The following is a 10,452-nucleotide window of genomic DNA, read 5'->3' as shown; positions in this document are numbered from 1 at the left end:
CGAGGCCCTCAGTCACTCAAACTGTGTTCAGAATATTTAGAATATTTAAGGTTCTTTTTGACATGTCATCATAAATAACTTAAATTTTTGTGCATTTTAGGGAAGTTTGAAAAGGCAAATCGGTTCAATCTGGTTTGTTTGGCCAGGTTGTGTAAACTCACAGCTCTGTGCGGGACTCCGATCCCCCCCTGCTGTACAAACCGAACGAACGCGCTCCGGAAACACCCGAGCGTTTCCGAAGACTCCCGAAGCGGAACGTTCATGAGCGCGCGCAGGGAGCTGACCGTGGTCTCGGGAGCGCGCGTGTGCCCGAGCCGTGTGCGGGTATAGCGGTGTGAGGAGCGCGTCCAGCGTGGCTCAGAAAGTCCGGGAGAAGCCGCGGTACTTCACTCTTCTACTGCCCGAAAAACTCACCAAACAGGATATACACCGCGGGGGGGACGTACGGGAGCTCTGATCTGTGTTTTGGAAACGTGATTCGGGATCGAAAAGTGGATTTTAGGTGCCCGCGGAGGGGGAGACATGCACACGGCGAGGAGAGCAGCGCAAATCGGTGTGTACTGACGCTGTTTTCTTGTATTAATGCGCTTGATTTGGTGCGTTTGCATTGGAACGTGGGTGCATTTGCGCATTTTTTGGGGTCCTGGGTTCGTGTCCGAGTCCTGGATTGCGCCGGATTATCAGTGTTTGTGGAACTTGCTCGGGTTTGAGCGCTCAGTTTTGCGCTTGATGGTCGATTTTCGTGACGCAAAAGTCTTCTGAGATGGATGAACTTCGTGCTGTGTGCGTTTTGAAGTTGTTTGCGCATTTTTTTGCATCATTTGTGCTGGATCCGACGTGTGCGCTGCGTCTGTCCCTTCGTGCTCGTTTCAGCTCCATCTGGGCAGCTCATGGGTCACTAACAGGACGTTTTTAATGCATTTTGTGCATGCACGTCTGATCAGACGATTGCAGTCGTGTGCATTTTATCCTGCTCTCTTTGCTCTGTGCAGTTTGTCAGAACGAAGTTAATTAATTCCACTTGGACGTCATTTTATTGTCCAGCCTTGCTTATAATAATGATGCAAGTTTGCATTTTCACTTTGCACGGGTCAGTATAAAGTGACCTGGTAATGGTGGGGATTATACAGTACATTACCCTGCACAGAAAGCTGCAGTTTTGCCACTAAGTGTCCTTATTTTTGGTGTATAGGGTACCAAATGTGGGGCATTGCCTATTCCATTCATACTGGACCTCATCCTGTTTCTGTGCATGTATAAATCATAAATTATATGTCCTATTTCTGTCTAAAATATGTGCATTTTTCCATTTTAAACCACTTAAATTCAGCCAAATTCGGTTCTTCATGCTGCTCAGATCAGTATAAAGTGACCTGGACGTGATTTATCGTACCAAGGCCGTAATCACAATATATTTTGCCCCCAGTTTTCAGACATGCTCAAAATGTGCCCCCCTCCCAAGGGGGGGGGGGGGGGGGGGGGGGCTGACGTTCTAACTAAATCATTCCTGCCATATCAACAAATGGGAACAGATGAAACCACTGAAAGAACCCAACAACGCAAAGCCAGTGAGTGGAAAGTATATTTGGGGAAGGGAATGGGGGCATTTGGAGCATATCTGAATATTGCACCCCCCCCCCCCCCCCCCCCATATATATATTGTGATCTTGTGTGGTCACATGCTTTGTGTAATGTTAGGATACTGCCAGTGTTCCCATCAGTTGTTGATATGGTATGCCAGGAATGATTTAGAATGATAAGAATCCCCACCACCACCACCACCACCAAAGTAGATTGGGTCACACACACACACCCCCCCCAACATAGATTTGCCCCCCTATGTTTAATTCATGGCTTCAGCCTCGTATTGCCCGGATAAATACTTTTTCGTTTTTTGGGGGCATTCTTGTTGGTGGGAATGTTTCTTATTTGTCTCCACTCGCCCCTTCATTCCCGTCCAAACTACTTGTAGCTGTAAACAGAAAATGTGGTCGTCTTGCGTCCTCCCAGGTCAGGTCAGTGTGAAAGGACCTGCTGGTGATAAAATGCACTGGTCTGAGTGAGCACATTATGGAAAGCCTACCAGGGCGTTGCTTCCTTCTATATATTTTGTTTATTTCTGAGTTACCATCATTTTACTGATCATTTCTACCCCTGGCATGTTGGGTCAGAGGTTTTATTGGTGCGTTTCACTACAGAGATCAAATTTTGACTATAATTTACTTCTAAAATGAGTTTTGGACGTTGCTTAATGATGCTGCTGCGGATGAAAGTGACGGTGACGGTGTTGTTTTACTCGAGTGTTATGCTCTCGGCTCCAAAGGGAGCAGGTTGTGGTGTTGCACCGCTGTTGCATTATAATCTGAGAATAATAAGAGGATTTATTTTAATCACCCTGCTCATCAGGGCTGGGTGATATGATTCCAGCTCATCACAGAAAAGTGTTTACCGTGGCACGATCGCTCAAGCTGTGATGTAAAATATCAAAAAAGAAATTTTCTTGTGGGGGGGAAAAATAGCGGGATTTTAGTCACGCAGGACCCCAAATCAACACCACCGGAGTCTGGAATTAATAGGTGCACCAATGCCATGCCAAATCTGTCTGTCTTTCAATGGCTTTCCAGTCGACCACATGAGGATATAAAAATATAATACACCGTATGGCCAAAAGTGAATAGACGCCAGACTATGAGCATGTTGACAGTGCTGTTCCAAAACCATAAATGTAAATATGGAGTTTCTCAACCCCTCCATTCTGTGGGGACGGAAACCACCGGTGCCATTCAGTCAAGAGAGGTCAGAAGGATTGAAGGGTCCAAATCAGCCAAAAAAGTGTTCAGTGGGGTTGAGGTCAGGGATCTGAGCAAGCCTCTGGAGATCCGCCACACCTCGTCAAAGCAGAGAATGGTGGCCACGCCTGATCTCAAGGCCATAGCATGTGGCATGATGGAAAATCCGAGGTTTGGTTGGGTCTGGATTCGCCGCATCTCATTTTTGAGGTTCTTGGGAGTCGTTTCAGGACCAAGCAAGCAGGTCGAGAGGGGACTGCTGGGGCGATGCTGTGTTCATGTGCCTCCGTGTGCTGTGATGGTTCTGCTGTTGGAGAAAAGGTCGCATCTCATTTGGTTTGATCTAATTTGACAAACACATGTAAGGTTCTTGCACCTACTCGGGTCAGCGTAACGTGACCTTGTCTCTGGTCCAGGCTTGAAGAATGTGAGGTACCCTTGGTGATGTTACCCTCACAGGTCACATCCATCCATAAGTTTGTGGACGCTTCTTTGTGATACAGAGCGTAATGAATCACGTCGACGTTCGATCCTCCGTACGCAGGAGTTCGTTTTCTTTCTGAACCACAAACGCCAGTATGGAGAGCTGGGACCGACGCCCACCAGCGCTCAGAGCCTGTAATCAGGAGTGTGTCTAATTATACACCTCAGTGTGTGTGTGTGTGTGTGTGTGTGCAGACGCTTTGCAGTTTCAGGAGGTGAAAGTGTGAGTGAAGCTTTGTTTATTTTATAGTAAATAAATAACCTGCGAGTGACGATGATTTAACAGTTTGTGCAACACACACACACGTACACACATACACACATAGTACACACAGGGTATTAACACACACACACACACATAGTACCCACACAGCACACACATGCACTTAATAGTCACATATAATATACGTACACACACACAAACAGTACACACATGGTATTAACACACACACACACACACACAAATAGTACACACATGGTATTCACACACACACATACACATAGTACCCACACAGCACACACACACACTCTTAATAGTCACATTTAATATACGTACCCACAAACAAACATACACACACACATAGTACACACATGGTATTAACACACACACACACACACACACACACATAGTACCCACACAGCACACACATGCACTTAATAGTCACATATAATATACGTACACACACACAAACAGTACACACATGGTATTAACACACACACACACACACACAAATAGTACACACATGGTATTCACACACACACATACACATAGTACCCACACAGCACACACACACACACTTAATAGTCACATTTAATATACGTACCCACAAACAAACATACACACACACATAGTACACACATGGTATTAACACACACACACACACACACACACACATACAAATAGTACACACATGGTATTCACACACACACATACACATAGTACCCACACAGCACACACACACACACTTAATAGTCACATTTAATATACGTACCCACAAACAAACATACACACACACATTGTACACACATGGTATTAACACACACACACACACACACACACACACACACACACATACAAATAGCACACACGGTATAACCACACATACACACACATATACTTAATAGACACATATAGTATACGTACACACACACACACACACATAGTACACACATGGTATTAACACACACACACACACACACATACAAATAGCACACACGGTATAACCACACATACACACATGGTATTAACACACACACACTGAGTATATACACACAGTAACTAAATTGAATAACTTGAGGTTGAATAACTTCAGATGGGTATAAGTACTGAACCCTACCTACTGATCATCCCTAATGGGAACTGTACTGGGAACCATAATAGGATTGGTAATGGGAACGCTAATGGGAAGTCTACTGGGTGTTGTAATAGGAACCATAATAGGAGCGGTAATGGGAACTGTGAGAGCATATTTGTAACGCTCCGTTACTAACTGTGCCACCGCCACCTTAGTTCCCATCTGATTAGAAAGCTTTGTTGTGTTGTATGCAGAAGAGGCTGAGTGGTCAACTCTCATGGGCATACACTGGGAGAACATGCAAAACTCAGGTCGCCTTCAAGCAATCCTTTTAACTCTCCTTTCAGGCTCTGAGAACTAACAAACTGGCACTTTCAGGGTGCACTCACCCCTATCTTTACCCTGTAATGCCACACTAATAAAAGCCAGTGGGTACAGACGCCCCCCTTCCCTTTCTGCCGGCTGTAATGAGAGGTTTTGTTCTCCCTGCTGCTGAGTTGCGGCGGACGCCAGCTACGTTTATAGCGCTATATATTCGCCAGGCTGTGACCTTCTCGGCAGCGTTTGGGGTTTTTATTTTGGTACGTCGGTGCCGGTCTGGAGCGCGGGCGCGGGTCTGCGGTGTCGGTTTGGGCTTCGACTGGTTCACAGAAACACGTCAGCGCCCGCTTCAGCTTCCAACGTGGAAATGCTGCCCGAGTCAGAAAGCGGTCTGATGAGACTCGGGTGGAGCTTTTTTATTTTTGATATTCGTATTATTTTAGTTGTTTTTAATTTGAAATGGAGGTTTTTAAATGAAAACAGAAGAGGAGACCGACTGAGGAGAACTAGTTTTGTGCTGGAGTCACTTCTGTATTCCTTCTCAGCCGCAGTTTCACTCCCGGGTTTGATGATTCTGTAGAAACGGGGGTGGAAACTTACCCCCGTCCTGGGAAAAACAGAGAAATGTCCATTCAAATATCATTATTAAAATATCTGTATCATTTTTAATTATATATACACCACACTGAAAGAAGCTGTGCTAATTATAGGCGCAGAAAATAGTGTTTTAAGTGTTGAGGGATCGCTCGACCCCCCTTCATTTACCTCACAGTGGTTCGGTCCGCTGCTCCCATCCCCCGAACCCACACACATTAATCCTCAGTGTGAGTGACTGAAGCAGCTAGTTTGCAAAAGTTCACTTAACAATAAAGACATTTAAGACACTTTTTACCACATAATATCATAAAAAACACATTTATAATTCTAACCGGAGTGTGTTTTGTTCGCTCAGTTACCTCACGGTTGAATCTTGTGTGTCTCCTCATATGTAGCTAATGCCTGGTTCACACGACACGATTTTTGCCCTGATTTTCGCTCGGCGACCGGTCAGCGCTAGATTTCTCGGCTCGGAAGCAACTCGGCGTTCGCTCGGCGATCCTAACTCGGCTCTCAATCGCTATGTGTGAACTACTAAACAACTCGAGCCGAGCGCTCGGCGACCGAAGCGAGATTTCTAGCGTGTCAGATATCTGGATCCGAGTTGCCCGACTGGCAATGAGTGCGGTGTCGAACAGCCAATGAGAACGCACGATACGGTGTGAGGGGAACCGCAGTGGGACAGGGGCGTAATATAGTTTATATCAGAATACATCTACAGTACATACACACGTTTTACAGTATTTCTGACCGTATCGTTCTCTACAAAACACCCACGCTGCATTGCAAACGATATTTATTAACCTCCAACTCACTATAGAACAATCCAAGCTGCTCGCGTATCCAAATCTTTGATTTTACGCTTCACATCAGCGCACAAACTCCGATCTCGCTACTCGTTGACGTGCATTTTTGGACGTGGTGTCATTAAATGACAAAACGTAGTTTGGGAGACCTGTGATTCCAGTTGGTGATGGATGGTGCAGTGTGAAACCCCCTGTCACCGATCAGTCGTGTAGTGTGAAATACACACCGACCTGAAAGACTCCCGATTACAAGAGATCCAGTCGTGTAGTGAGAACTGTACAGCGATCTGACGACTTGGAAAGTTGTGTAGTGTGAACTTGGCGTTAGTTAGCTATGTCTGGAGAGGCAGATCAATAAAAAATAAATATAAATATATATAAAAATCATCCTACCAAATGTATTCGGTTTGGTTTGACAAATTTGTCGGCCGACTAGATCAGTTAATATTAAAAAAAGAAAAGAAACTTTTCTGTCAGGAATTTACTAAACTGAGCTGTTTTTGTTCAGTAGCCTCAGTGGTGCTGATCTCCTCAGACAAAGATAACGTTTATATCATTTTATTACACAATACAGCACAGTTAATCTATATTTGACTTATTTATTATTATGATTATTAATTTTATACTGTTATAATTGATAAATAACGTATTGTTTGTATTTCGGTTGCGCTACACTTGCTGACGACTGTATTGTGCCTGGTATTACTGGTTAAAACCTGTAGCATCTTTGGCGCCCCCCTCAGGAATTAAAGAATTGTACCATTTATTCCCCCCCCCCAACTCTGAAATGAAATTTATGCCCTTGCCTAGCTAATAATAATTACGCTGGACAATTGTTTGTAGCTGTTGGCGCTCACGAGGTGTTTATGGAACTTGACAAGGCAGATTATCGAGACGCTCTAGTTATCTAGACACTTAAAAACAACAACAAAAAACTAGCAAGCATTCAGAAATGCTGCAAAATCCTCCAGTTAACCAATTTAGCTGGTTAACTAATGTTAGCTTGGTTAGTTATCCTGAGGTAAACGTTGACTAGTTACATGTTTAGCCAAAATATTACTTTAGAGACCCAGATGAATGATCGAAGATGGCTGTCGACACGACTAGCAGGAATTTAACCAACTGAATTTCCCTCATAGCCGACATCACATGATTAGCGTGTAGGAAAAACAGGGCGCCGTGTCGTGTCGTGTCCTGCTAACTATTTTAAGGCGTACAGGTGTAAACATGGACGTGTTCTATTTAAAGCGCTAACACCCGCGTATTAGTGAAATCACACAGCTGCTCCGTGGAAGGCGGAGTGATTTATGGCGTATTGAATTACGGCGTAATGCTTCATGTTCTTGCTGGGATGGCTAGCGCACTCTGTAGCGTACATTAGCTCGCGGTTTCTAATGCGGTTGTAATTTGGGCTGCTGATTGGAAGCGGGTTTATCGCCGGCAGCCCCGGCGGTGGCATTATAAAGCTTTTACGGTCGCTTTTTATAGAGCGCCGCCGCATCTCATCACAAACCGGGAAGAGACGTTAGCTAGGAAACGGCGTCGCGACGCGTCGATGTGTTTGAGCGAGCGGCTGTCGTCCGCCGTAAATCAGTGAGCATTAAATGAACTGCACACTCACACTCACTCAACATGCTCACCTGTATCACTTGAAAACACGCCCAACAGACGCGTTGTCTGTTCCACCTGAGGTGCGCTCACCTGTCTCTGGAGACTCACCTGTACTGATCGAAAACACATCGTAACATGCACACCTGTACTGCTCAAAATTACACCTGGGACACGCCCGTCTGTACCCCTCGAGACATGCCCACCTGTACCACTCTAAACATGCACACCTCTACTGCTTAGAACTTCTCCAAATATCACATAGGACACGCCTACCTGTATTGCTTTAGACACGCCCACCAATACTACTCAAGACACGCCCACCTGTACTGTTAGAAACAGCTCAAGACACGCCCACCTGTACTGAGACACCATTTGTACCATTAAAAACACGCCCACCAGTGCCCACTTGAACAGTTCAAGACACCTGTACTGCTTGGGATACGCCCACCTGTACCTCCTGAGACACGCCCACTGCTCTTCAGCGTGCAGTCAGTCCCTGAGTGAAAGTTGATGTGAGTCTGATGATGATGAACCTGTTGAGAAATCAATAACTCATGTGAAGGTGACTTCTTATCACAACACACACACACACACACACACACACACACACACACACATATCAAAGTGTACAGTGTGTGTGTGTGTGTGTGTGTGTGTGTGAGAGAGTCAGTGCTGATCCTCAATAATCCAGTAATACGGAGCGCTATTAGGATGCAGCAGGTGTCTGAGTGGCACCCAGGAGGACAGATTTACAGCTCGCTGAAGGTCCGGCATGCAAACGCACCGCCGTTATTCTCACGCCGCGCCAGGCTAAGAAAGAACCCGCGAGAGCATGAAACGCTAGCGGTGTTGCGCAATTCATAATGAAAGCACCAGCTGCATTCTGAGTGTCGCAGCAAGGGGGCGCTGTGTTCACCCGTCATATTTCTTGGTACCGTTGGTCTTGGTACGAATACCTTTAAGTCTTGCGATGGCGCTTATCTTTCAAAATCGGGACTGGGCAACATCTCAGAAACAGGCTTACCGTTTGATTCGGTTCTTTCAAAGCCGTTTGGATGCGACTTTTCGGAACTGTGGTACTTTCTCACGAGGCGAATTTTGTCTGTAGAGCTCTGGTACGACCAGACGGGTGGCAGCAGTGGTCCACCAACAGAACCCGAAAAGCCTACAAGGTCCTCCAGACTTTCCTCCAGATCTCCTCGGAGAGGACGGCGGGAGCCACGCCCGGAGCGACTGGGATAATTTTCGTGGAAGCTCCGTTAGGAAACTGTGACACAGAAAGAAGCTTCTTACGACATCCGAGGAAGAATAAAGTTCACCAGAGGACACCAGAGAACGCCCCCCCCCCCGCGCCCCCCCAGTACATTCACAAATACCCAGAATTCTCCTTCCGCCCCTCTTCTTTTTTTTGGCCGGACCTCGTCTCGGTGAATCAAACGTTCCTCCCTCCTGATTCCACGCGGTTCGTGAGCTCAGACGGGGACCAGTGTAAGATGCACTGGGAACGAGTTGTGGGACTGGGACTGATGCCATCTCTGCTCGGAGAACTCACTAATCCCGAGATGACATGGGTCGAAAGTATGTGGACGCCTGATTGTGAACTTTACTGAACAGCTCTGAAATGAACCGGAACTCAGCCGTACAAACACTGTCATCATTTGACTGAACAGGCACAAATTCCCACAGACGCACTGTATTTCAAAGTCCTGTGAGAAGCAGTCTCAGAAGAGCGGGTGTCTAAATACTTTTGGCCGGGTGTTGTACTCATGGAGGGTAGAACGCGGATCGTAGCGCTGACTCGGAGGTTAATGACGGATTTAATCTGATGATCATGAGAGCGGGAGGTGTGTGACGTTACGGATTGAAGGAGTGTGACTCGGCCACGACGACCTCTGTGCTGCCTGTTCGGTTCTGGGTTTGATGTTGTGGGATGTGACAGAACATGTTAGAACTCCTTAGAACGCATCAGAACTCGTTAGAACATGATAGAACTCATAAGAACATGGTATAAGTTGTTAGAACATGTTAAAACTATGTAGAACTCGTTAGAACATGATAGAACTCGTAAGAACTAATTAGCACATGATATAACTCATTAGAACATGTTAGAACTCGTTAGAACATGATAGAACTCGTAAGAACTAATTAGAACATCTTAGAACTCGTTGGAAGATGATAGAACTCATTAGAACTTGAAATAACTCGTTCGAAAACAGTAGAACTCTGTAGAACTCATAAGAACATGCTAGAACATGTTAAAACTCCATAAAACGTGTCAGAATTTGTTAGAACACATTAGAACTTATTAGAAAATAATAGAACATGTTAGAACTCATTAAAACATGATAGAACTCGTTAGAACTCCTCAGAACTTGATACTCATTAGGACATGTTAGAACTGGTCAGAACTCGTTAGAACACAGTAGAACTCTGTAAAACATGTTAGAACTCATCAGAACTTGATACTCATTAGAACTTGTTAGAACTGGTCAGAACTTGTTAGAACTTAGACTCATCCATATCACTGTACTTCTGTTCTCACTGTACCGG

The 10,452-nt window shown here is 45.4% G+C and overlaps 1 protein-coding gene across 1 annotated transcript in view; it reads left to right on the top strand.

Annotated features, from left to right (window-relative positions):
- The first annotated feature begins 315 nt into the window (after positions 1–315).
- Positions 316–10,452, top strand: part of ptprfb (protein tyrosine phosphatase receptor type Fb) — a 96,378-nt gene continuing 86,241 nt past the window's right edge. Inside the window, exon 1 of the mRNA XM_062987490.1 lies at positions 316–553. The gene's annotated coding sequence lies outside the window, so the exon portion shown is untranslated. The remainder of the gene's footprint in view (positions 554–10,452) is intronic.

The sequence above is a fragment of the Trichomycterus rosablanca genome, chromosome 25 (assembly GCF_030014385.1).
Source record: "Trichomycterus rosablanca isolate fTriRos1 chromosome 25, fTriRos1.hap1, whole genome shotgun sequence".
Taxonomy (NCBI): Eukaryota; Metazoa; Chordata; class Actinopteri; order Siluriformes; family Trichomycteridae; genus Trichomycterus; species Trichomycterus rosablanca.
The sequence above is the reverse complement of the archived record's forward strand: the minus strand, read 5'-3'. Positions and strand labels throughout refer to the sequence as shown.